This window comes from Gorilla gorilla, chromosome 4, assembly GCF_029281585.2.
Source record: "Gorilla gorilla gorilla isolate KB3781 chromosome 4, NHGRI_mGorGor1-v2.1_pri, whole genome shotgun sequence".
NCBI classification, from domain to species: domain Eukaryota; kingdom Metazoa; phylum Chordata; class Mammalia; order Primates; family Hominidae; genus Gorilla; species Gorilla gorilla.
The window spans coordinates 194960806-194973436 of NC_073228.2; positions in this window are offsets into that span (position 1 = coordinate 194960806).

The window sequence follows — 12631 nt, forward strand, 5'->3', positions numbered from 1 at the left end:
GTAAAGAGATAGCTTTGTAGATATTTCCATGTTTATGCAGATAGCTGTGTAGATATTTCTATTTTCATGCAGATAGCGGTTTAGATATTTCCATGTTCAAACAGATAGCAGTGTAGATATTTCCATGTTCATACAGATAGCGGTGTAGATATTTCCATGTTCATACAGATGGCTGTGTAGATATATCCATGTTCATACAGATGGCGGTGAAGATATTTCCATGTTCATACAGATAGCGGTGTAGATATTTCCATGTTCATACAGATAGCGGTGTAGATATTTCCATGTTAATACAGATAGCGGTGCTGATATTTCCATGTTTATACAGGTAGCGGTGTAGATATTTCCAGGTTTATACAGATAGCGGTGTAGATATTTCCATGTTTATACAGATAGCGGTGTAGATATTTCCATGTTTATACAGATAGCGGTGTAGATATCTCCTTCTTAATACAGATGGCGGTGCAGATATTTATATGTTCATACACAAGGCGGTGCAGATATTTCCATGTTCATACAGATGGCGGTGTAGATATTTCGATGTTTATAGAGATAGTGGTGTAGTTATTTCCATGTGTAAAGAGATAGCTGTGTAGATATTTCCATGTATATGCAGATAGCTTTGTAGATATTTCCATTTTCATGCAGACAGCGGTGTAGATATTTCCGAGTTCAAACAGATAACGGTGTAGATATTTCCATCTTCATACAGATAGCGGTGTAGATATTTCCATGTTCATACAGATAGCGGTGTAGATATTTCCATGTTCATACAGATAGCGGTGTAGATATTTCCATGTTTATACAGATAGCGGTGTAGATATTTCCATGTTTATACAGATAGCGGTGTAGATATCTCCATCTTAATACAGATGCTGGTGTAGATATTTATGTGTTCATACAGATGGCGGTGCAGATATTTCCATGTTCATACAGATGGCGGTGTAGATATTTCCATGTTCAAACTGATAGCGGTGTAGTTATTTCCATGTGTAAAGAGATAGCTGTGTAGATATTTCCATGTATATGCAGATAGCAGTGTAGATATTTCCATTTTCATGCAGATAGCGGTGTAGATATTTCCATGTTCAAACAGATAGCGGTGTAGATATTTCCATGTTCATAGAGATAGCGGTGTAGATATTTCCATGTTCATACAGATAGCGGTGTAGATATTTCCATGTTCATACAGATAGCGGTGTAGATATTTCCATGTTCATACAGATAGCGGTGTAGATATTTCCATGTTCATACAGATGGGTCTGTAGATATATCCAAGTTCATACAGATGGCGGTGAAGATATTTCCATGTTCATACAGATAGCGGTGTAGATATTTCCATGTTCATACAGATAGTGTTGTAGATATTTCCATGTTCATACAGATAGCGGTGTAGCTATTTCCATGTTCATACAGAAAGCGGTGTAGATATATCCATGTTCATCCAGATGGCTGTGTAGGTACATCCATGTTCATACAGATGGCGGTGAAGATATTTCCATGTTCAGACAGATAGCGGTGTAGATATGTCCATGTTCTTACAGATAGCGGTGTAGATATCTCCATGTTCATACAGATAGAGGGGCTGTTATTTCCATGTTCATACAGATAGCGGTGCTGATATTTCCATGTTTATACAGGTAGCGGTGTAGATATTTACATGTTTATACAGATAGAGGTGTAGTTATTTCCATGTTTATACCGATAGCGGTGTAGATATTTCCATGTTAATACAGATAGCGGTGCTGATATTTCCATGTTTATACAGGTAGCGGTGTAGATATTTCCATGTTTATACAGATAGCGGTGTAGATATTTCCATCTTTATACAGATAGCGGTGTAGATATTTCCATGTTTATACAGATAGCGGTGTAGATATCTCCTTCTTAATACAGATGGCGGTGCAGATATTTATATGTTCATACACATGGCGGTGCAGATATTTCCATGTTCATACAGATGGCGGTGTAGATATTTCGATGTTTATAGAGATAGCGGTGTAGTTATTTCCATGTGTAAAGAGATAGCTGTGTAGATATTTCCATGTATATGCAGATAGCTGTGTAGATATTTCCATTTTCATGCAGACAGCGGTGTAGATATTTCCGAGTTCAACCAGATAACGGTGTAGACATTTCCATGTTCATACAGATAGCGGTGTAGATATTTCCATGTTCATACAGATAGCGGTGTAGATATTTCCAAGTTTATACAGATAGCGGTGTAGATATCTCCATCTTAATACAGATGGCGGTGTAGATATTTATATGTTCATACAGATGGCGGTGCAGATATTTCCATGTTCATACAGATGGCGGTGTAGATATTTCCATGTTCAAACTGATAGCGGTGTAGTTATTTCCATGTGTAAAGAGATAGCTGTGTAGATATTTCCATGTATATGCAGATAGCAGTGTAGATATTTCCATTTTCATGCAGATAGCGGTGTAGATATTTCCATGTTCAAACAGATAGCGGTGTAGATATTTCCATGTTCATACAGATAGCGGTGTAGATATCTCCTTCTTAATACAGATGGCGGTGCAGATATCTCCATCTTAATACAGATGGCGTTGTAGATATTTATGTGTTCATACAGATGGCGGCGCAGATATTTCCATGTTCATACAGATGGCGGTGAAGATATTTCCATGTTCAAACTGATAGCGGTGTAGTTATTTCCATGTGTAAAGAGATAGCTGTGTAGATATTTCCATGTATAGGCAGATAGCAGTGTAGATATTTCCATTTTCATGCAGATAGCGGTGTAGATATTTCCATGTTCATACAGATAGCGGTGTAGATATTTCCATGTTCATCCAGATGGGTCTATAGATATATCCAAGTTCATACAGATGGCGGTGAAGATATTTCCATGTTCATACAGATAGCGGTGTAGATATTTCCATGTTCATACAGATAGTGTTGTAGATATTTCCATGTTCATTCAGATAGCGGTGTAGCTATTTCCATGTTCATACAGAAAGCGGTGTAGATATATCCATGTTCATCCAGATGGCTGTGTAGGTACATCCATGTTCATACAGATAGCGGTGTAGATATTTCCATGTTCATACAGATTGTGGTGCTGATATTTCCATGTTTATACAGATAGCGGTGAAGATGTATGCATGTTTACACAAATAGCGGTGTAGATATTTCCATGTTCATGCAGATAGCGGTGTAGACATTTCCATGTTCATCCAGATGGCTGTGTAGATATATCCATGTTCATACAGATAGCGGTGTAGATATTTCCATGTTCATACAGATAGCGGTGTAGATATTTCCATGTTTATACAGATAGCGGTGCTGATATCTCCATGTTTATACAGGTACCGGTGTAGATATTTCCATGTTTATACAGATAGCGGTGTAGATATTTCCATGTTTATACAGATAGCGGTGTAGATATTTCCATGTTTATACTGATAGCGGTGTAGATATCTCCTTCTTAATACAGATGGCGGTGCAGATATTTATATGTTCATGCACATGGAGTTGCAGATATTTCCATGTTCATACAGATGGCGGTGTAGATATTTCGATGTTTATAAAGATAGCGGTGTAGTTATTTCCATGTGTAAAGAGATAGCAGTGTAGATATTTCCATGAATATGCAGATAGCTGTGTAGATATTTCCATTGTCATGCAGACAGCTGTGTAGATATTTTCTTGTTCAAATAGATAGCGGTGTAGATATTTCCATGTTCATACAGATAGCGGTGTAGATATTTCCATATTCATACAGATAGCGGTGTAGATATTTCCGTGTTCATACAGATAGTGGTGTAGATATTTCCATGTTTATACAGAGAGCGGTGTAGATATTTCCATGTTTGTACAGATAGCGGTGTAGATACTTCCATGTTCATCTAGATGGCTGTGTAGATATATCCATGTTCATACAGATAGCGGTGTAGCTATTTCCATGTTCATACAGATAGCGGTGTAGATATTTCCATGTTCATACAGATAGCGGTGTAGCTATTTCCATGTTCATACAGATAGCGGTGTAGTTATATCCATGTTCATAGAGATAGCGGTGTAGATATTTCCATGTTCATACTGATAGCGGTGCTGATATTTCCATGTTTATACAGGTAGTGGTGTAGATTTTTCAACGTTTATACAGATAGCGGTGTAGATATTTCCAGGTTTATACAGATAGCGGTGTAGATATTTCCAAGTTTATACAGATAGCGGTGAAGATATCTCCATCTTAATACAGATGGCGGTGCAGATATTTATATGTTCATACAGATGGCAGTGCAGACATTTCCATGTTCATACAGATGGCCGTGTAGATATTTCCATGTTTATAAAGATAGCGGTGTTGTTACTTCTCTCTGTAAAGAGATAGCTTTGTAGACATTTCCATGTTTATGCAGATAGCTGTGTAGATATTTCTATTTTCATGCAGATAGCGGTTTAGATTTTTCCATGTTCAAACAGATAGCGGTGTAGATATTTCCATGTTCATACAGATAGCGGTGTAGATATTTCCATGTTCATACAGATGGCTGTGTAGATATATCCATGTTCATACAGATGGCGGTGAAGATATTTCCATGTTCATACAGATAGCGGTGTAGATATTTCCATGTTCATACAGATAGCGGTGTAGATATTTCCATGTTAATACAGATAGCGGTGCTGATATTTCCATGTTTATACAGGTAGCGGTGTAGATATTTCCATGTTTATACAGATAGCGGTGTAGATATTTCCATGTTTATACAGATAGCGGTGTAGATATTTCCATGTTTATACAGATAGCGGTGTAGATATCTCCTTCTTAATACAGATGGCGGTGCAGATATTTATATGTTCATACACAAGGCGGTGCAGATATTTCCATGTTCATACAGATGGCGGTGTAGATATTTCAATGTTTATAGAGATAGTGGTGTAGTTATTTCCATGTGTAAAGAGATAGCTGTGTAGATATTTCCATGTATATGCAGATAGCTTTGTAGATATTTCCATTTTCGTGCAGACAGCGGTGTAGATATTTCCGAGTTCAAACAGATAACGGTGTAGATATTTCCATCTTCATACAGATAGCGGTGTAGATATTTCCATGTTCATACAGATAGCGGTGTAGATATTTCCATTTTCATACAGATAGCGGTGTAGATATTTCCATGTTTATACAGATAGCGGTGTAGATATTTCCATGTTTATACAGATAGCGGTGTAGATATCTCCATCTTAATACAGATGCTGGTGTAGATATTTATGTGTTCATACAGATGGCGGTGCAGATATATCCATGTTCATACAGATGGCGGTGTAGATATTTCCATGTTCATCCAGATGGGTCTGTAGATATATCCAAGTTCATACAGATGGCGGTGAAGATATTTCCATGTTCATACAGATAGCGGTGTAGATATTTCCATGTTCATACAGATAGCGGTGTAGATATTTCCATGTTCATCCAGATGGGTCTGTAGATATATCCAAGTTCATACAGATGGCGGTGAAGATATTTCCATGTTCATACAGATAGCGGTGTAGATATTTCCATGTTCATACAGATAGTGTTGTAGATATTTCCATGTTCATACAGATAGCGGTGTAGCTATTTCCATGTTCATACAGAAAGCGGTGTAGATATATCCATGTTCATCCAGATGGCTGTGTAGGTACATCCATGTTCATACAGATGGCGGTGAAGATATTTCCATGTTCAGACAGATAGCGGTGTAGATATGTCCATGTTCTTACAGATAGCGGTGTAGATATCTCCATGTTTATACAGATAGAGGGGCTGTTATTTCCATGTTCATACAGATAGCGGTGCTGATATTTCCATGTTTATACAGGTAGCGGTGTAGATATTTACATGTTTATACAGATAGAGGTGTAGTTATTTCCATGTTTATACCGATAGCGGTGTAGATATTTCCATGTTAATACAGATAGCGGTGCTGATATTTCCATGTTTATACAGGTAGCGGTGTAGATATTTCCATGTTTATACAGATAGCGGTGTAGATATTTCCATCTTTATACAGATAGCGGTGCAGATATTTCCATGTTTATACAGATAGCGGTGTAGATATCTCCTTCTTAATACAGATGGCGGTGCAGATATTTATATGTTCATACACATGGCGGTGCAGATATTTCCATGTTCAGACAGATGGCGGTGTAGATATTTCGATGTTTATAGAGATAGCGGTGTAGTTATTTCCATGTGTAAAGAGATAGCTGTGTAGATATTTCCATGTATATGCAGATAGCTGTGTAGATATTTCCATTTTCATGCAGACAGCGGTGTAGATATTTCCGAGTTCAAGCAGATAACGGTGTAGACATTTCCATGTTCATACAGATAGCGGTGTAGATATTTCCATGTTCATACAGATAGCGGTGTAGATATTTCCAAGTTTATACAGATAGCGGTGTAGATATCTCCATCTTAATACAGATGGCGGTGTAGATATTTATATGTTCATACAGATGGCGGTGCAGATATTTCCATGTTCATACAGATGGCGGTGTAGATATTTCCATGTTCAAACTGATAGCGGTGTAGTTATTTCCATGTGTAAAGAGATAGCTGTGTAGATATTTCCATGTATATGCAGATAGCTGTGTAGATATTTCCATTTTCATGCAGATAGCGGTGTAGATATTTCCATGTTCAAACAGATAGCGGTGTAGATATTTCCATGTTCATACAGATAGCGGTGTAGATATCTCCTTCTTAATACAGATGGCGGTGCAGATATCTCCATCTTAATACAGATGGCGTTGTAGATATTTATGTGTTCATACAGATGGCGGTGCAGATATTTCCATGTTCATACAGATGGCGGTGAAGATATTTCCATGTTCAAACTGATAGCGGTGTAGTTATTTCCATGTGTAAAGAGATAGCTGTGTAGATATTTCCATGTATAGGCAGATAGCAGTGTAGATATTTCCATTTTCATGCAGATAGCGGTGTAGATATTTCCATGTTCAAACAGATAGCGGTGTAGATATTTCCATGTTCATACAGATTGTGGTGCTGATATTTCCATGTTTATACAGATAGCGGTGAAGATGTATGCATGTTTACACAAATAGCGGTGTAGATATTTCCATGTTCATGCAGATAGCGGTGTTGACATTTCCATGTTCATCCAGATGGCTGTGTAGATATATCCATGTTCATACAGATAGCGGTGTAGATATTTCCATGTTCATACAGATAGCGGTGTAGATATGTGCATGTTTATACAGATAGCGGTGCTGATATCTCCATGTTTATACAGGTACCGGTGTAGATATTTCCATGTTTATACAGATAGCGGTGTAGATATTTCCATGTTTATACAGATAGCGGTGTAGATATTTCCATGTTTATACTGATAGCGGTGTAGATATCTCCTTCTTAATACAGATGGCGGTGCAGATATTTATATGTTCATGCACATGGAGTTGCAGATATTTCCATGTTCATACAGATGGCAGTGTAGATATTTCGATGTTTATAGAGATAGCGGTGTAGTTATTTCCATGTGTAAAGAGATAGCAGTGTAGATATTTCCATGAATATGCAGATAGCTGTGTAGATATTTCCATTGTCATGCAGACAGCTGTGTAGATATTTTCTTGTTCAAATAGATAGCGGTGTAGATATTTCCATGTTCATACAGATAGCGGTGTAGATATTTCCATATTCATACAGATAGCGGTGTAGATATTTCCGTGTTCATACAGATAGTGGTGTAGATATTTCCATGTTTATACAGAGAGCGGTGTAGATATTTCCATGTTTGTACAGATAGCGGTGTAGATACTTCCATGTTCATCTAGATGGCTGTGTAGATATATCCATGTTCATACAGATAGCGGTGTAGCTATTTCCATGTTCATACAGATAGCGGTGTAGATATTTCCATGTTCATACAGATAGCGGTGTAGCTATTTCCATGTTCATACAGATAGCGGTGTAGTTATATCCATGTTCATAGAGATAGCGGTGTAGATATTTCCATGTTCATACAGATAGCGGTGCTGATATTTCCATGTTTATACAGGTAGTGGTGTAGATTTTTCCACGTTTATACAGATAGCGGTGTAGATATTTCCAGTTTTATACAGATAGCGGTGTAGATATTTCCAAGTTTATACAGATAGCGGTGAAGATATCTCCATCTTAATACAGATGGCGGTGCAGATATTTATATGTTCATACAGATGGCAGTGCAGACATTTCCATGTTCATACAGATGGCCGTGTAGATATTTCCATGTTTATAAAGCTAGCGGTGTTGTTACTTCTCTCTGTAAAGAGATAGCTTTGTAGATATTTCCATGTTTATGCAGATAGCTGTGTAGATATATCTATTTTCATGCAGATAGCGGTTTAGATATTTCCATGTTCAAAGAGATAGCGGTGTAGATATTTCCATGTTCATACAGATAGCGGTGTAGATATTTCCATGTTCATACAGATGGCTGTGTAGATATATCCATGTTCATACAGATGGCGGTGAATATATTTCCATGTTCATACAGATAGCGGTGTAGATATTTCCATGTTCATACAGATAGCGGTGTAGATATTTCCATGTTAATACAGATAGCGGTGCTGATATTTCCATGTTTATACAGGTAGCGGTGTAGATATTTCCAGGTTTATACAGATAGCGGTGTAGATATTTCCATGTTTATACAGATAGCGGTGTAGATATTTCCATGTTTATACAGATAGCGGTGTAGATATCTCCTTCTTAATACAGATGGCGGTGCAGATATTTATATGTTCATACACAAGGCGGTGCAGATATTTCCATGTTCATACAGATGGCGGTGTAGATATTTCGATGTTTATAGAGATAGTGGTGTAGATATTTCCATGTGTAAAGAGATAGCTGTGTAGATATTTCCATGTATATGCAGATAGCTTTGTAGATATTTCCATTTTCATGCAGACAGCGGTGTAGATATTTCCGAGTTCAAACAGAGAACGGTGTAGATATTTCCATCTTCATACAGATAGCGGTGTAGATATTTCCATGTTCATACAGATAGCGGTGTAGATATTTCCATGTTCATACAGATAGCGGTGTAGATATTTCCATGTTTATACAGATAGCGGTGTAGATATTTCCATGTTTATACAGATAGCGGTGTAGATATCTCCATCTTAATACAGATACTGGTGTAGATATTTATGTGTTCATACAGATGGCGGTGCAGATATTTCCATGTTCATACAGATGGTGGTGTAGATATTTCCATGTTCAAACTGATAGCGGTGTAGTTATTTCCATGTGTAATAGATAGCTGTGTAGATATTTCCATGTATATGCAGATAGCAGTGTAGATATTTCCATTTTCATGCAGATAGCGGTGTAGATATTTCCATGTTCAAACAGATAGCGGTGTAGATATTTCCATGTTCATAGAGATAGCGGTGTAGATATTTCCATGTTCATACAGATAGCGGTGTAGATATTTCCATATTCATACAGATAGCGGTGAAGATGTATTCATGTTTACACAGATAGCGGTGTAGATATTTCCATGTTCATACAGATAGCGGTGTAGATATTTCCATGTTCATCCAGATGGGTCTGTAGATATATCCAAGTTCATACAGATGGCGGTGAAGATATTTCCATGTTCATACAGATAGCGTTGTAGATATTTCCATGTTCATACAGATAGTGTTGTAGATATTTCCATGTTCATACAGATAGCGGTGTAGCTATTTCCATGTTCATACAGAAAGCGGTGTAGATATATCCATGTTCATCCAGATGGCTGTGTAGATACATCCATGTTCATACAGATGGCGGTGAAGATATTTCCATGTTCAGACAGATAGCGGTGTAGATATGTCCATGTTCTTACAGATAGCGGTGTAGATATCTCCATGTTCATACAGATAGAGGGGCTGTTATTTCCATGTTCATACAGATAGCGGTGCTGATATTTCCATGTTTATACAGGTAGCGGTGTAGATATTTACATGTTTATACAGATAGAGGTGTAGTTATTTCCATGTTTATACAGATAGCGGTGTAGATATTTCCATGTTAATACAGATAGCGGTGCTGATATTTCCATGTTTATACAGGTAGCGGTGTAGATATTCCCATGTTTATACAGATAGCGGTGTAGATATTTCCATGTTTATACAGATAGCGGTGTAGATATTTCCATGTTTATGCAGATAGCGGTGTAGATATCTCCTTCTTAATACAGATGGCGGTGCAGATATTTATATGTTCATACACATGGCGGTGCAGATATTTCCATGTTCATACAGATGGCGGTGTAGATATTTCGATGTTTATAGAGATAGCGGTGTAGTTATTTCCATGTGTAAAGAGATAGCTGTGTAGATATTTCCATGTATATGCAGATAGCTGTGTAGATATTTCCATTTTCATGCAGACAGCGGTGTAGATATTTCCGAGTTCAAGCAGATAACGGTGTAGATATTTCCATGTTCATACAGATAGCGGTGTAGATATTTCCATGTTCATACAGATAGCGGTGTAGATATTTCCATGTTCATACAGATAGCGGTGTAGATATTTCCATGTTTATACAGGTAGCGGTGTAGATATTTCCATGTTTATACAGATAGCGGTGTAGATATCTCCATCTTAATACAGATGGTGGTGTAGATATTTATGTGTTCATACAGATGGCGGTGCAGATATTTCCATGTTCATACAGATGGCGGTGTAGATATTTCCATGTTCAAACTGATAGCGGTTTAGTTATTTCCATGTTTAAAGAGATAGCTGTGTAGATATTTCCATGTATATGCAGGTAGCAGTGTAGCTATTTCCATTTTCATGCAGATAGCCGTGTAGATATTTCCATGTTCATACAGATAGCGGTGTAGATATTTCCATGTTCATACAGATAGCGGTGTAGATATTTGCATGTTTATACAGATAGCGGTGAAGATGTATGCATGTTTGCACAAATAGCGGTGTAGATATTTCCATGTTCATACAGATAGCGGTGTAGATATTTCCATGTTCATACAGATAGCGGTGTAGATATTTCCATGTCCATACAGATAGCGGTGTAGATATTTCCATGTTCATACAGATAGAGGTGTAGCTATTTCCATGTTCCTACAGATTGCGGTGTAGATATTTCCATGTTCATCCAGATGGCTGTGTAGATATATCCATGTTCATACAGATGGCGGTGAAGATATTTCCATGTTCATACAGATAGCGGTGTAGATATTTCCATGTTCATACAGATAGTGGTGTAGATATTTCCATGTTCATACAGATAGCGGTGTATGTATTTCCATGTTCATACAGATAGCGGTGTAGATATTTCCATGTTCATCCAGATGGCTGTGTAGATATTTCCATGTTCATACAGATAGCGGTGCTGATATTTCCATGTTTATACAGGTAGCGGTGTAGATATTTCCATGTTCATACAGATAGCGGTGTAGATATTTCCATGTTCATACAGATAGCGGTGAAGATGTATGCATGTTTACAGAGATAGCGGTGTAGATATTTCCATGTTCATACAGATAGCGGTGTAGATATTTCCATGTTCATCCAGATGGGTCAGTAGATATATCCATGTTCATACAGATGGCGGTGAAGATATTTCCATGTTCATACAGATACCGGTGTAGATATTTCCATGTTCATACAGATAGTGTTGTAGATATTTCCATGTTCATACAGATAGCGGTGTAGCTATTTCCATGTTCATACAGAAAGCGGTGTAGATATATCCATGTTCATCCAGATGGCTGTGTAGATACATTCATGTTCATACAGATGGCGGTGAAGATATTTCCATGTTCATACAGATAGCGGTGTAGATATATCCATGTTCTTACAGATAGCGGTGTAGATATCTCCATGTTCGTACAGATAGAGGGGCTGATATTTCCATGTTCATACAGATAGCGGTGCTGATATTTCCATGTTTATACAGGTAGCGGTGTAGATATTTACATGTTTATACAGATAGAGGTGTAGTTATTTCCATGTTTATACAGATAGCGGTGTAGATATTTCCAGGTTTACACAGATAGCGGTGTAGTTATTTCCAAGTTTATACAGATAGCGGTGAAGATATCTCCATCTTAATACAGATGGCGGTGTAGATATTTATAAGTTCATTGAGATGGCGGTGCAGATATTTCCATGTTCATACAGATGGCGGTGTAGATATTTCCATGTTTATAGAGATAGCGGTGTAGTTATTTCCATGTGTAAAGAGATAGCTTTGTAGATATTTCCATGTATATGCAGATAGCTGTGTAGATATTTCTATTTTCATGCAGATAGCGGTTTAGATATTTCCATGTTCAAACAGATTGCGGTGTAGATATGTCCATGTTCATACAGATAGCGGTGTAGATATTTCCATGTTCATCCAGATGGCTCTGTAGACATATCCATGTTCATACAGATGGCGGTGAAGATATTTCCATGTTCATACAGATAGCGGTGTAGATATTTCCATGTTCATACAGATAGCGGTGTAGATATTTCCATGTTCATACAGATGGCAGTGTAGATATATCCATGTCAATACAGATGGCGGTGAAGATATTTCCATGTTCATACAGATTGCAGTGTAGATATTTCCATGTTCATACAGATAGCGGTGTAGATAT